The following is a 16,488-nucleotide window of genomic DNA, read 5'->3' as shown; positions in this document are numbered from 1 at the left end:
GGGCATAGTTATTTCTCTCCAAACTTCTTCCTGCTGAATAGGGGCACTGTTAATCCGGTCTTTCATGATAACCTGTGTGTTAGGTTCATCTCAGTTGGCAGTTGAATGAAGTAATTTCTTGAGGGTGTTCACAGCAACCTTTCAGGAGGAGGACGTAGTCTATCATCCCATATTGGGATAGAAACAATCCACAGGGTCTCATCCTCTGTGAAAACAAAAGAAAACCCTCTTTTCCAAAGCATCATATTATTAGACCCAAATTCTGAAGTAATAATACCCTTATATATCCATTCGGGTTTACCTCGGCAGCCCATATAATGAAATGTCTCTCTGTACTTAGCTCCTTCACAGTCAAAAATTTTAAAGAAAACACAATATACAAAATCTAAACTCTCTGGAAATTTTCCATTTTTACGTGGCTTATTTTTCTTTGTTTATTTTTACTATCTGTACTCTGTCTCTTTAAAGACCTTAACCTTTTTTTTAAGGCATTAACTTTTTACTTTTCTGTCCAAGCCTACGTATAGTCATCCAACATTGTGACCCATTTATATGTCTTTTATGTCTGAGTCTGTCCTATTGTGACTCTAATTTTTTACTATCTAGGAGCATTTTTGTTTTGCTGTTTTAAATCACTAAGCACTTAATAATGTAAGCTGTGACATTCCTAGGTAAAAAACAGGTACTGCCTGCTTGCCCTGCCCAGCCCAACATGGTGGATCTGCTCGTGCCTCTGAGCCTTGCACACTGCACTGCTAGCATGGCAGAGGCGCTTGTGCCTCTGAGCCGCAGCACGCAAATGTCCCCCTTTTCGGCACACAGTGAGTCTAGTTGTCATCAAACAAATCGTAGCACTTTACTCCAAATGTTCCATTCAAAACCTCTTTCTCCCCCAGGAGCCAGACAGAGATCGCGATGGCCGCACAGCCCAGAAACTGGTATTTCAAAACTGCCACTTTCTAGTAGACCTGATCCCACTGCTTACTCAGGCAGGAAGAGCCGAGCCATGGGCATGGTCTCAGCTACTTTGTTCCTGACCCCAAGTGGGCACACATACATCCAGGCCAAGAAACGCTCCATAGCCGGAGTTTGCACCAGCGGCTGGGCCCAGGAAGCTGCGTTTTTAAATGGCGCTGCTTTATTTCTGCTGCTGTTGCTGAATCAGGAAATCTCTCTACAACACGTCCTAGCAAACAGCAAAAAGCTGTGTTAAACTCTCTCTCCATTTTTTTTTTTTAAAACCCTCTCAGGTTTTACGTGGAGTTCATTACCACGCTGGGCGCCACTCTGTTTCTTTATTCATTAACCAATAAAAACACCATATATACAGAAGGACTTCCCATATCAGTTACCATAGGGGACAGACTCCCAGAACCTTACTGATTAAACTCTCAGCCTCGTGGTAAAATAAAAATAGTAAGAATGGGTTAATTTAATATATATGAGTTATTTAATGAGAACTTTAATCTAATAGGCCAAGCACTGTTGAAATTTACATAGTATTATTGTGATTATTTTGGGTCTGGGAGGCTGGGAAGCTAACAGTCTTCAACTACATTTAATTATGTGATAATATCCATTAATTTGTTAAAGTAAATGTGCTGTACTAATATGCATTAATTATTATTACTGATGATATTAATACCGATGAAATAATAAAATAAGAGAGGGGCAATATGGACAGTCTATATTATTTGGAGAGAACTAGAACTACTCTAAAATTGTTTGCTAATTTAAAATACATAAAAAGAATACTAGAAAAAAATGAGCTCTACTAATATTCCCCCAAATTAAAATATTTGAATATCAAGCCTTATGAAAACTCAACTTCATTATGACTTTTAATTGCCATTCCTAATTGGTAGTCTGAGGGTACCCTCATCAGAAGAGCACGATGGAAATGGGAAGTTGGTAATTCTGTCAGTAGAACAGGAAAGATATCTGCTAAAAGAAGACAACCCTGTAATATTTTTTTTATTTTCTGATGGTTCTGTGGATTAAAGAAATGAAAATATTTAAAATCAACTTTCAAGTCTATTTTAGATTGAAATTAAAATTGTTGGTAGTTTGACTGTTACAAACCAAACTAAATCCTTGCAGTATACATAAAGTACATGACTATATTGTGTTCGCCAATTGGGAAACCACAAGAACTCTCATTATTGGAGATGCTGTGTGTATTCTTTTTGTATCTCCATAAGGACATTCCTATCACTTTAATGTAACTTAATTTGAGAGGAGTGTAAAAGATTTGAGAGGGAGAGTTGAGATAAGGTTTCTCAGTGTAGCCTTGGCTGTCCTGGAATTCACTCTGTTGACCATGCTGCCCTTGAACTCAGAGAGATCCACTTGTCTCTGCCTACTCGGTGCTGGGATTAAAGATGTGCACCATCACCACCTGACAGTGTATGTAAGAATTAAAGCAGGACTTTTACATGTACATTTCTTCTCTGAAAATGCTTTTTACATTCTTATCAAAGAATCCCACTCTAGGATGCTCTTTTCTGAAAAACAGTGATGATCTGGTAAAAGGCAAGCATGGCACACTTTTTCCTTTTTTCTCTATTTCATCTATAAAACAGCAGCTCAAGTGACAGATTAGTGACTCGGCCACAAAGCCGTGAGTGACATAAATGACACAGATGAAGTTTCCTTTTATTTCACTGAGAGTCTCAACCTGCTACACAGCAAAAAAGCTGCGTATTCTGTTAGAGGTGGCTTCTGAGATACAGCTTTAGCATGTACTACGAAGTTCCCCAAATATCATTATTTTGAGCCCAAAAGGCACAAGAGCTTAAATAAAACTGATTAAAGATTTGACCTTTTTGGAGCTCATAATTTATATAACATGATCTGTTCAATGATGTACAAGGTGAGGAGAAATAGCACTAGATAAAATACCATATGAACAGTTTTATAGAAATTGTATGCAGAAGAATTGACATTTGACATCTTTATTCTTTAAATTCTGTAGGGAGTTGGACCAATTACAGTCTCCTAAGGGAATATAAGATCTATTTTGAGGAATGATTTTTTTTTTCTTATAGGCTTGTGACAGTTATTCTTGACTATCAACTTGACTATATCTGGAACTAAATCCAAAAAATAGACAGAAGATATCTAAAGGATTTTTGCTTAATTTGAGATGCAATGATTCACTTCTAATCTGGATTTTTGAGGTAGGTAGACTTGACTTTAATCTAGATCATTTATGGTGAGAAAGGGCATGCCTGTATTCTAAATCTTCGGATGGAAAGACTCATGCATTTTATCTCAAGGTTGGACAACAGGAGTCTGACTGGGCCACCTCTTCTGCTCGAGGCCACCAAGAGGACATGTAAGAATTTCTTTGCCTGTTTTCTCTCACCTTGGTAGCTAGTCCAATCTGTCATGGCTTTTGGAGCCTATTTCTTCTGGATTCTAGCATATGCTGAAGACCAGTTGAAACATTCATCCTTGTGGCCTAAGCAACTATTAAATTTTTGGACATTTTATTCACAGTTAGACATTGACTGCAGCATGTAAGTCATTCTAATAATATATATCTAAATATATAATATTCAGTATTGAAATATATATATCTTTACATAAATATATATATATATTGAAAATATATATAAATCTTCACATAAAATAAAAATTGTTTTTCAAGGAAGCTCTTTGAATCCTGTATTATTTACAGTAATCTAGAATAATAGAACCTATAGAATGAACAGGATTCAAGCAACTTCTTGTGAAAAAAATTTATTGGCATTTTATTTGAAAATAGTGGAAAACAGAGAGGTTAAATATCATGAAAAGAATTTTAGAATTTGAGGAAAATACCAAGTTTAGAAGCTGAAATCTTGTAATTTATTTTAATAAATTATCAAGAATTCTGATGGTTAATGGTCCTGCCTTTGTATTTTGCACCCAATTGATCTTATTGAATATTAGCTTATTCCTTAATAATTATTCCTCTTATACCCATTTTTTTCTGTCTTATACTTATATAAAGGACTTAAGCATTTATCAGTTTGATGTGAGAATTTATAAAAGTCCACATCATGGGTTTTCAATGAGAAATACAGATTCGTATATAGAGGTCAAGGAAGAAGCAGTTGTCAGTCCAGCTACCATGTTCCACTATCCTGCCCAGGGGTGCTCTGAGAAACCATAAGGCTTTCTTCTTCTCCAAACTCCCAAAAGGAGTAAGAGAGACCCCTCCTCTTTCTTGTAAATGATCATGTCTGCACACAGAAGCCATGCCATGTCTCACATCAACAAAATTCTAAATTCCTAAAATATTCAAATGCCATATTTTGTAGGTCCTTGAAGTGTTTGAAGATTATCTATCTGTGTGCATCTAGAAAACCTAACTGATATAACTATGACAAACATGGGTGACTAGTAATCTACATTTTTAATAACCTATGTTTCTTAAAGAATGAAACTTCATAATATATAAGTAACAGATTTTAACAGATATGCAGCATGAAGAGAATGACCTTGAAATTGTAATGATATATAAAAATATCTTGATCAGAGGCAGAAATATGTAGTGTAATATGACAAAAATACCCTTTAATTGTATCAATATGCAAATTATCTCTTTTTTGGTATTTTTTAAGACATGGTTTCTCTGCAGCTTTAGTGCCTATCCTGGAACTAGCTCTCATAGACCAGGCGTGTCTCGAACTCACAGCGATCCACCCGCCTTTGCCTACCGAGTATTTGGATTAAAGGCATGTGCCACCACTGCCTGGCTAAAAAAAAAAATTTATTTGTTTTTTGTGTTTGAGACAGGGTTTCTCTGTGGCTTTGGAGCCTGTCCTAGAACTAGCTCTTGTAGACCAGGTTGGCCTTGTATATTGATATTCATATATATATATATATATATATATATATATATATATATATATATATATATATATATATATGATACTCATATATATATGATAATATATTAATATTCATATATATGAATCTCTACCAGCCTAAAGTGTTTATAACTAATAACTGCTAAAACAGTACACAAGTAGATACACTAATCTACCTATTTATCCTATCCTATCTATTCTCCTTTTTTTCTAAAAGAGAGTTTTTAGTCTAAACTTTAGTGTTCCACCCCAGCCCTATTACAACTTATAAACAACTGTTAACAGATGACAATTATTTACAATCCTGAAAGAACAAAATCTCTTTGAGGAGGGGGCATTGTTTTCTTAAAATTAATTTTTCTGTCTTGGGGCAAAAATATCTCTCTGGGATCTGATTATAAAAAACTGAAACAGTTGTTATGTCTCAAGAGGACTAGCTATAACTTTTTATCTGAGTAGTGGATAAAGCTTATCTAAAGTTCTAATGTCTGGTCAGAGTGTTGTAAGAAGGTGAACCATCTCATCTAGCCAAATTGTAATGGTCTTGCGTAGTTTGTAATCCAAGTTGATCTTTCAGTGATGTTACTGGCTTAATGGTATCATTAAGAACAAGGTGTATTTATTGTTTGGGGGATCCCATCTTCTTTTCAGAGACTTTAAAAATTGCTGTTAGGAAAATATATTGTTCATTGTGGAAAACTCACACACTAATATCAAAACAGAAAACTTAAACTTTTGATAAATGAATGTCCAAGAAAAGGTACCCAAAAAGTCAAATTAAATATGGGAAGAAATAGAATTTCGCAGAGATAACAGAGCTTTTACAACAATAGTCCCTTAATTTCTGGTTTTCTTCTGTCCCACATCAGGTGATTCTTCTGGTATGAGACAGAAACTCTGTTTTTTTTTTTTTTAACAGTGTGCTTGGATAAAGAGAAGGACTAAGTCACACTCCAACTCCAAAGCCAGCTTTGATTTTTAATTGCATCAGGATTATAACTTTTCTAGAAGTAAAGAGATATATATGTTTAGATACTCTGTAGAGAATATTGGTACCATACATCAGACTTTTTATGTAGGGGTTGGTAAATTTTCAATAGCTTTTCTTTTTTCTTGATGTCTAGATGTTTAAGGTCTTTTGATTTCTTGAAGATGACTCTAAAACAAAATCAGAACACTGCCCTGACCCTTGAGAGTTTTCTTAACAACTTGCGGGATTGTCACACAGGTGGATGAGCTTTCACTTTTTCTCATCAAGAAGCTTCTCCTGTTTGAATTCACAGCTTGTCTTTTCCTATGGAAAAAAAGTGAAATCCTTTCCCCAGTGTACAATGTATCCTGGCTTCCATTCTGAGTTCAACACATCTTTGAAGTCCACAGGATGACTTAACTCAGAAGTTTTTTCTATTGTCCACTGGCTCTCTGTAATTGTTCCTTTCTCATTAGAATTAAGAAAATTTAAAGTAAATAAGACTTTATGTAAATTATCCCTAGAGGTCTTAGCTCTTTCCCCATTCCTGTTAAGAAAGCACTTTTTAAAGTGTAATTACATCTCTCAACAACCACTTGTCCTACATGATTGATATGCTGGAGAATTTTCAGTTTTAATTTGTACAGGTATACTCATGATGGCTATATGTATTAATAGGTATGTGATTACATAATAAGCCTTTTTAGAAATCAAAGCTGTTGCCCATTGAAATCCTGAAAATGTGGCTATTGTGTGATGTACATATTTTAATTTTCCAAATTTTGTAAAATGAAACACATTAATTTGTTAAATTTCATTTATTCACATACCTTTAGGGTTTACAGGAAAGTAGTTTGGTTATTGAAGAAACAATTGATATATTTTTTCAATAGTTACCTTGGTTTGTTGTCAAGAGATGAAAAAATCCTTTTTAAAACCTTCATTATTGACATGGTGGGTTTTTTTATGAAATTCTGATCAATTTTATCATTACCTTGTACTGGAGGACCTGGCAGACCTATATGGGATCTGATGTGTGCTAAATATATAGAATTATTTTAATTCCTGATTATCTTCTGTAATTGTATGAATCATGAAGTTAATTTTGTTATATCAGAAATAAATTCAGCAGTTTCAATATGTAAAACAACTCTTTCTTTGTGTTGAGAGTAAGTTACTATATTTAGAGGTTCCATAAAATCCATCAGTACCATAAAACTGACATACAATTCCTACTTTTTACAAAGAGATATAAGTACTTTGAACCACTTTACTTAAATTCACTGATTCATATTTTGCATTTTCTGATTTATTTGTATCAGTGTAGAACATAGAGACTCCAGAAATTTATGTTCTCCTTACAATGTGTGGAAGAACCCAACTAGTTCTTTTTATAAATTTAATTCTCTCATTTTTTAGCATAATTGTTTTTAATCTTTCCCAAAACGTTACTGTAAGTTCTTTGTCCATAATTATTTTCTTTTCACAAAGAGGAAATTCTTCCATTAGTTAAAGGTACTGTAATTTCTTCTGGGTTCATTCCTGTCAGTTGGCAAAGTCTTAATTTTTCTTTTAAAATAAAATTAACAATGTTTTTCATATAAGTCTTTAATTTCTTATTCTGTTTATATGGTAAAAAATATCCATTCAAATAGAATATGTTTCCTTTGCATCAAAATCCCTGAAGGGAATTGGATAGAGGGTAATGTAACTAGGATGTAACCAACCTTTGGATCTACATGATCAACATGTGCATCTCCTATTTTCTTTTCCACTGAAGTCAATTTTCTTTCAGCTTTAGCTGATAATTTTCTTGAATTATTTAAGTCCTTGTCCTCTTCTAGGGTCTTTGTCAAAATATTTAGTTCATATTTTTCTCCTCCAGTGGTGGACCTTAGATAGGAAATGTCTCCTAGTAATCTGTGAAAATCATTAAGAATCTGTAATCAATCTCTACTGATCTAAACCTTTTGTGGTCTAATTTTTTGCAGACCTAATTTATGTCCAATGTAATTAATAGAACCTCCTCTCTGTGCTTTTTTTTTTTTTTGGAGCGATTTGTAATCCCCAGTGAGGCAAAACTTTCTTTACTTGTTTGAACATTATTTTTCTAAAAACCTTTGACTTAGTCAATAAGATAGCATCAATAAAACATCAAATTATAGATTGCAGAAACTGTACATGTATTATTTCCAATAGATTTTGCACAAACTTTGGCACAAATGGACTATTTAACATTCCCTGTGGAAGAATCTATCTTCTGTTGATATTTCTTGACCAGGTGATAGTAATTATAAATTGGTACCTTGGTGGCAAGTTTTTCCATGTTTTTTCGTATAAAGATGTAGTGAAGAAACACTATTTTAAGTCAATAACTATAATAGGCCCTTTTTTTGTAACAGAGAAAGCAAAGCCATTCCAGGCAGTAGAGAGCCCATCAGCAGAGATACTTTATTTATGGCTCTCAGATCTGTTCTCCATTTTTCAGATTTCTTTTTAATAATAAATGCAGGAGAATTCCAAGGGCTAGCACACTCTTTAATATCTCAAGCAATTTGCTGCTCCTGAATCAGCTGTTCGAAAGCCTGTGGCTTCTCTGATGTCATAAGTCTTTGTTTAACCCAGACAAGTTTTGCCAGCTAACCATTATAAGGTTAGGCAATTAGTACTTCTGTGAGTTCAACAGCTGTTGTGCCCTGTTTTTGTACAGTCTAAATGGTTGTACTGCTTTTTATAGTACCTTATATTTTCAGAAACACAAGTTGGTTTATAGTCCATTTCTGAGACTGGAGGAATATTAATCTGGATATTCCATTGGTGCAACAGATAATGACCTCATAGATTTACTGCTATATTAGCCACATATGGTCTCAACCTTTCTCTCTGTCCTTCTGGTCCTATGCATTTAACACATCTAATGCTTTGTTTTATCTGAGAAAGGATTTTCAGTTCCTAGGAATAGAACACCTACCTCCTGAAGAGACCAATTCTAATATAAAGATTCTAGAGTAATAGTAGTCATATCACACCTGTGTCTGATAATTCCTCAATTGCAATGTTATTTATTCATACATTTTAGCTTTCGTCTTTGGTCACTTATAGAAGTCTGCCAAAATGTGCATTCTATTTTTTCATCTGGAATTTTTAATTCATCCTCTAAAGCTATTTTATAATCTAGAGCAGTATCATTTTTTGGCTTGTTTGTTTGTTTGTTTGTTAAAATCTACTGCATTTTTTAATTATTCTGGGTAAGACTGTCTTTCATAGTAACTGAGAATGATTGAACCTTGTTCAATATGGGGCCCTGTGAGAGAACCCCAAGGAAGATTCCTGACAGTAAAGGGTTGCCATGCTTGTCTCTTTATCAGCATTTTTTTTTGTTTCATTGTTGGCCTTTGCTGAGTCTTCTGCATAATTCACAAGGTTGGGGCTTTCTATTTGGGTAATTTCCAGAAGAAACATTATTTCTAGGAATTTCCTAATTGATCTACATTTTGCCACCTTAGCTTCCAGGTAAGTTGAACAGTGATCCTTTAGGAGGAAAAGCTTTATCTGAGGACTATTCTTAGTGTAATATTGTCTGTCTCATTACCTTAGTAACTGAATACAGCAGCTATGAGGGGTGACTTCCAGAAGATGCTTTGTCTTATGTACATTCCAGCAAATGATTTCTGTTGTCTGCAGAACTCTGAACCCTCAATGTAAGCTCTAGCAATACATTTTTGAGAAAGTAAGAAGGACCTGGGAATCTGCCTTTGAAATTCAAAATTTCTTCTGCCTTATGTTTGCCTCCTGGTAGCTAATATTTTGTAATATCTTAGTGAAGCTAAATATAAACAATTTATATATGTACCTGGCTTGTCAAGTTATCAGAGAACAAATTATATAAGGGCAGTAGATGACACATTGTGTATATATGCATATGAGAAAGTGAGATAGTGTAATTGGGAGGGTTTAGGGTAAGAATTCTACAGCAGAGGACCACTAAATAATCTAGTTCTGTGTATTTATGGCTGGTATGCCTGTATCTGTTTGTGAGTAACCATATTAGATTAAGGCTGTAACTCCAAAAATATTTTTTTGGTTATGAAAAGTGGCAACCACTTGACTGCCAGCCAGTAGCCCAAAATAAGAGTGACATTTTTCTATAAACATATGGTAATAGAACATTAATATGTAGAATTAAATTTCAAGGAAGTTTCCATGAGGGAGGTTAAAGTTATTCAATTATGTATTGTAGAACTGGACTCTGCAACAAGACGACATTACTAGATGCTCACTATCACCATCAGCAAGCCATGAATGAAGGTCTAACCCCCACACATGTTGTGGAAAACTTCAAATTTCTAAGCCATAGAGTCATCAAGAGCCTTAATAATAATAAAAACAATCCTAGACAATATCTACATAACAGTGCCCAAATTGGCTTTGATGTGGCTTTTGTAGAATACTTTCTCATTATTTCACAGTGCCTTAGACAGTCTTAAAATTAGCCCAGTAATGTTGGTGCCTTCGTACATGAACCCTAGTAGGCATAGCAATAGCTATAATTTTGTACACTATTTTGACATTTTGATTTTCAAAGAAATAAACAAATAGGTAAAATAATGTATGCAAGATATTTTTAGTGTAAGGCACTTGTGTAATACAAGAGTAAAAAAATGAGGGCTTACTGTACTAGCTAATTGTTTTTGGTATGTGTGTCTACTTGACACAAACTAGAGATGATCAAAAAAGAATGAGCTTCAGTTGAGCAAATACCTCCATGAAATGCAGCTTAAAAACACTTTCTCGATTAATGATCAGTAGGGGAGGATGGTCCTGGATTCTTAAAGAAAGCAAGTTAAACAAGTCATGTGAAGCAAGCGAGTAAACAGCACCCCTTCATGATCTCAGGAAACCAGCTCCTCCCTTTAGGTTCCTATAGTGTTTTAGTTTCTGTTCTGATATCCTTCGGTAATGAACTTTTTTCCCCAACTTTCTTTTGGGTCATGGTCTTTTGTTGCAACAATGGAAACCATAACTAAGACACTTATGAATGTAATTGAAACTCTAATTGTTATAGGAGAGAGTGAAGAAAGATGAGATAGTGAGAGTTTCAGACTGCAGGACAGTCTGAAAATCTTCAGTCATGATGATTAAAATCATCAAAAATAGCTTTTCTTTATACCCTCACTTGGGGTATAAAGTGACAATAGCAAGTCAACACCATAACTCTAGGTTAAATATTCTCTAAATCAGAAGAAATAGGAAAAATATCCTCATGATTATTTGCATATTTTATCCTTTCTTGACAGATAACCATATTATTGTCTTATTGTCCATGATTACATTAACTGAAGACTTTTTGTATCTTTTTAATGTGTCTTCAAAATATTCTGTACACGTGTCATTAAGTTTCCTTAGTTATTGCTCTGTATGTGTTTTATATCTGTTGTCATAATAAGGGATAATATTTCTTTTGTTTTACTTCCTAAATGTTACCTTGAAATGGTGATTCCTAACCAAATTAATGCCTCAATATCTCACATGCTAGAAATTTGTTTTTTCTCCTGTTTACTATTATTGTTATCACTATTATTGTTATTATTATTTTATTGTTTTTAGTTTGAAATAGCTTTGCATCACTATTTCCACTAGCTTTCCTCCCTCCAAATTAACTGGAGGGAATAAACCACTTCCTTGTCATTAATCTTCCACTTTAATGTGATGATATTTTTTCCTTTAAATATTGTTATTTATCTCTCTCTCTCCTTTCTCTCTCTCTCTCTCTCTCTCTCTCTCTCTCTCTCTCTCTCTCTGTGTGTGTGTGTGTATGTGTACAAATATAATCTATATAAATACAGCAGGTTGATTTGCTTTTATTATTTTTTTTTTGTATATAGATTCAAGGCTGTCCACTGGCCCAGGGAAGCTGGCTAGGTTTCCAGTATAAGGCATAAATCTCTTCTCTTGTGTTGGCTTGGAGTTCAAGTAGGCAATTGTGGGTTGCCAAAGACATGTGAGAACAGTTCTTTATACTTCTATGCAAATCTTGCCACACTGGTAATTAATATGGTTTGGGGGTATTGCTGGATTTCCTTCATTGACTTATTGAATAATAGTTTCTGGAACCATGGAAGTTAAAAGAGTCTTTCAGGTCAAATCCAGCTTAAGCCATGTAAGTCATTAGCCCTAAATGTGGGGTGTCTTTAGCAATACAGGTTTACTCTCAACCCCTGAAAGACAACCGTGGGTTATATTGATAACCTGTATTTGGGGCAAAGTCTCTTGTACTACTGCAAAACGTGGAGGAAGTTTCTTTGTCTGTTTTCTGTGGTTCTCTAGGAAGCATTATCAGCCCAAGTAGCTTGAATTTCCTTAAGGTGTATGTGTATGTGTGAGTGTTCATGTGCATGTGTGTGTATGTACTTAATATGTTGTATGCGACTTAGAAAATATAAAACAATGTTATTACTTGGGGCTTTATCAGACAACTTTGTTGTTTTTTTCTCTTTAATATCACAGAAAATTACAGCATCCATATTATCTTACTTTCTTTACTAAGATAGAACACTATGACCAATACCTCAATACTGTGAGAAGGATGTGGTTTACTTCAGCTTTTAGTCTCACATCTAAGGTTATCAGTGAGAGCAGTCAGGACAATAACTCTATTAGGGAGGGAATATAGCAGCAATATTCCATGGACAAGGTTGCTTTCTTACAGAAGCTAGGGCCACAAGAACTAGGGTTGAAATGCCCAGAGTGAGCTGGGCCCTCCCACATTATTCATCTTCACTCAAGAAAATATACTAGAGGCTTTCCCACTGTCCAATGTGAAGGGGATATTTTTTTTTCAATTGAGACTTACTCTTCTAAAAGAACCCTCATTTGTGTAAAGATGGCTTAAACCTAGCCAGCAAAACATCTATGCTAATGTTAAAATTCAAAAGTCTGAACTTTGCAATTCAATCGTAACTTTAACTCTCCAGGTTTTTGTTTTTAATTTCTAATGCTTTCTCTTGAGTGAACTCTAAATTATGTGTGCATTTTCCTCTTCAGGTAGCCCATGGTGCTGACATCTTCAAAACCGGGCATCTTCATTGTAACTTAACCTTCAACTTCAGAGATATACAAAGAGGACTTTTTTGCCTCTTCACATGGACTCCAAACTTTTGATATATTGTCTGACTTCAGTTGATCTCTAAAATTATGGATTAAGACTATTGGAATCTTTCACAATTACAAAACCAGAACTCTGGAGACGGCAATGTCACGTTCTGCTGTCATCTTACGATATAGTCTCTGTGAACTACGGATGTATATCCTTCTAATCATATTTGCGCTGACTTTGGGTCCACGCTTTTATGGGCCATTGTTTTTGAAGATCAAGAACCCTTTGGCTACACTTTCACTTCACACTCTCCATTTTCAAATAAATATGCAGTTTAGCAGATGAAGTTTTTGATGAGAAGGGTCTCTCTCTGGGTATTTCCTATTGTCTGAATATAGAACAGGGTGTTGCTTTAGAACAGTCATAGTCTCTTTTTGTGCAATCACCTTGACTTCAGTGTTTAACTTGTTCATGCTTTTATCCCACTTGGCAAATTGCACATTTTAGTATTTCTGTCCAATGTTTTGCTCTTTCAAGCTGCAAACCTGGAAAACACCGCAAGAGTCAACACTTTGTATAACCCAAATGTTTTCAAGTTTCACAAGCTCCTTTGCCACAAAATATGTTCATTATTTCCAAACTCAACTATAGTCAATTTCTCAGAACATGGACAGAATGAAACAGGAATCTTGACCAAATTATCATATGGATGATGGACAGCCCTTTTGCTAATAGTCTTGTACATGTTTGAGCTACATCTTCACTGTCCGTGTTCCTCTCAGCACCTTTTCTCGCAAATTTCCACCAGAAATTTGGTCTATTTAGCTTCAGCATACTATGGGTTTTCCAGTAGATATCCCAAATTTTTCATAGTCTATTAACAAAATGTACCAAATCCTGATAGCCAAGTTTACCATAGTATTAATATTCTAAATTTGTTACTTTATATTTGCTCTGATGAGTTACCTGGTAGAAGCAGCTTAAGGAAGGAAAAAAAAAGATTTGTTTTGTATCATAGTTGGGGCACGTCTCCCATCATACTTGAGAATTCAAAATCGCAAGAGCTTGAAGTAGTTGGTTATACAGTGTCTGCAATCAGGAAGATGAAAGATTTATACTTATCTAAATGTCTCCATTTTGTACACTTTAAGACTCCAAACTAGGGAATAATCCTGCCAATAAAAATGACTGGATCGTCCTACTTGAAGAAAAGTAAAACCTCAAAGGCATGTCCAGAGGGTAATTAGATTAAGATAATCAGTTCATTGCAAATGTTCACAGAGGCTATGCCTTTGGATATTCTATATCTGTCAAGCTGACAATACCATGCATATATGAATGCATATAATAGAGGAGAAATACCAGTTACAGAATATATTTTATACCTTCTCTCTATATATTATCTGTAAATAAATAAGCATAAACTTTTACACTTTGTTGCAAATTCAGTATCATTAACCATGCATAATACACTTTTGTTTCTCTATTTTACTTTTCTTGGATTTTTGAAGACCCATAGAGTATAACCAGTAAGGGCCAGAAAACATTTAAAGGAAATTGTTTACAATTTAATAATCTCCATTTTTTAAAATAAAATATATTTTCTGGGTATAGAGAAATGCTCCATAGTTAAGAGCACTTGTTGATTTTGCAGACGAATAGGGTGTGTTCACAGCGTCCAAGAACATCAAGTTTCAGTCACTTAACTCCTATTCCATGGATTCACCACTCTCTTCAGAGTTCTACAAATACCGAGCACTCACATCATTCACATACATACATTTGGGTAAAACATCCACACACCTAAAATACAAATAAACAACATTTTAAAAAAATCTTAAAATGAAGGAATTAAAGTCTAGAGAGATCACTCAGCAGTAAAGAGTCCTGTCTGCTGTTGCAGAGAACTGGGTTCAGTTCCCAGAACCAATATCTGCTTTGAGCTTCAGGAAATCTGATGCTCCCACCTGGTCACAGCAGGCATCATACTCACATGTGACACACAGACATATATGTAGACAAAACACTTAAACACATAAAATAAATAATTAATATAAGATTCAAAAGTTAAGAGCCTGCTCTGCTGGCTCCACCCTGCTAGCTTCCCCGCCAGCCATCCCAGCTTCTATCCAGAGGGCCTTCGGAGTGGTGAGTTGATTCGGGTCCCCGCGGGCCCAGCGAGGGGGAGCTAGGACTCTCCCCGACCCCATAGACTCCCAGGTCAGCCTGCTCTGCTGGCTCCACCCTGCTAGCTTCCCCGCCAGCCATCCCAGCTTCTATCCAGAGGGCCTTCGGAGTGGTGAGTTGATTCGGGTCCCCGCGGGCCCAGCGAGGGGGAGCTAGGACTCTCACTGAACCCCATAGACTCCCAGGTCAGCCTGTTTGCTGGCTCCACCCTGCTAGCTTCCCCGCCAGCCATCCCAGCTTCCATCCAGAGGGCCTTCGGAGTGGTGAGTTGATTCGGGTCCCCACGGGCCCAGCGAGGGGGAGCTAGGACTCTCCCCGACCCCATAGACTCCCAGGTCAGCCTGCTCTGCTGGCTCCACCCTGCTAGCTTCCCCGCCAGCCATCCCAGCTTCCATCCAGAGGGCCTTCGGAGTGGTGAGTTGATTCGGGTCCCCGCGGGCCCAGCGAGGGGGAGCTAGGACTCTCCCCGACCCCATAGACTCCCAGGTCAGCCTGCTCTGCTGGCTCCACCCTGCTAGCTTCCCCGCCAGCCATCCCAGCTTCTATCCAGAGGGCCTTCGGAGTGGTGAGTTGATTCGGGTCCCCGCGGGCCCAGCGAGGGGGAGCTAGGACTCTCCCTGACCCCATAGACTCCCAGGTCAGCCTGTTTGCTGGCTCCACCCTGCTAGCTTCCCCGCCAGCCATCCCAGCTCCCATCCAGAGGGCCTTCGGAGTGGTGAGTTGATTCGGGTCCCCGCGGGCCCAGCGAGGGGGAGCTAGGACTCTCCTTGACCCCATAGACTCCCAGGTCAGCCTGCTCTGCTGGCTCCACCCTGCTAGCTTCCCCGCCAGCCATCCCAGCTTCCATCCAGAGGGCCTTCGGAGTGGTGAGTTGATTCGGGCCCACGACAGGGGCCCAGCGAGGGGGAGCTAGGACTCTCCCCTACCCCATAGACTCCCAGGTCAGCCTGCAGTGCTGTTTCCACCCTGCTAGGCTCTCCCACCTGCCATCCCAGCTTCCATCCAGGTACAAATTTCTATATTTCTCCCCTCCCACTGAGCCCATAAAATTTCCCCAGCTCAGCTGCCTTGCACACTGGGCCTGCTCTATAGGGGCATCACGGACAGAAGCAGTGCCTGTGGTTCAATACCCTGCTTGGGGAAAGGTAGGCATTCTATCAGTGAACTCCCTGCCCAACAAGGGAACCTGACCCGATACCAGAAGTTCCAATAGAGAGCATTTGATCGAAGAGATGGGCAGACGCCAAGGCAAGACCTCCTCCAACAATCTGAAAAACAACATGAAAATATCGGATCCCAATGACCCTACAACAGAAGGATTTGAACACTCTAACCCAGATGAAGTGGAAAAAAGTGCCATTATGAAAGCAATAGAG

Source organism: Myodes glareolus, chromosome 21 (assembly GCF_982192425.1).
Source record: "Myodes glareolus chromosome 21, mMyoGla1.1, whole genome shotgun sequence".
NCBI classification, from domain to species: domain Eukaryota; kingdom Metazoa; phylum Chordata; class Mammalia; order Rodentia; family Cricetidae; genus Myodes; species Myodes glareolus.
The sequence above is the reverse complement of the archived record's forward strand: the minus strand, read 5'-3'. Positions refer to the sequence as shown.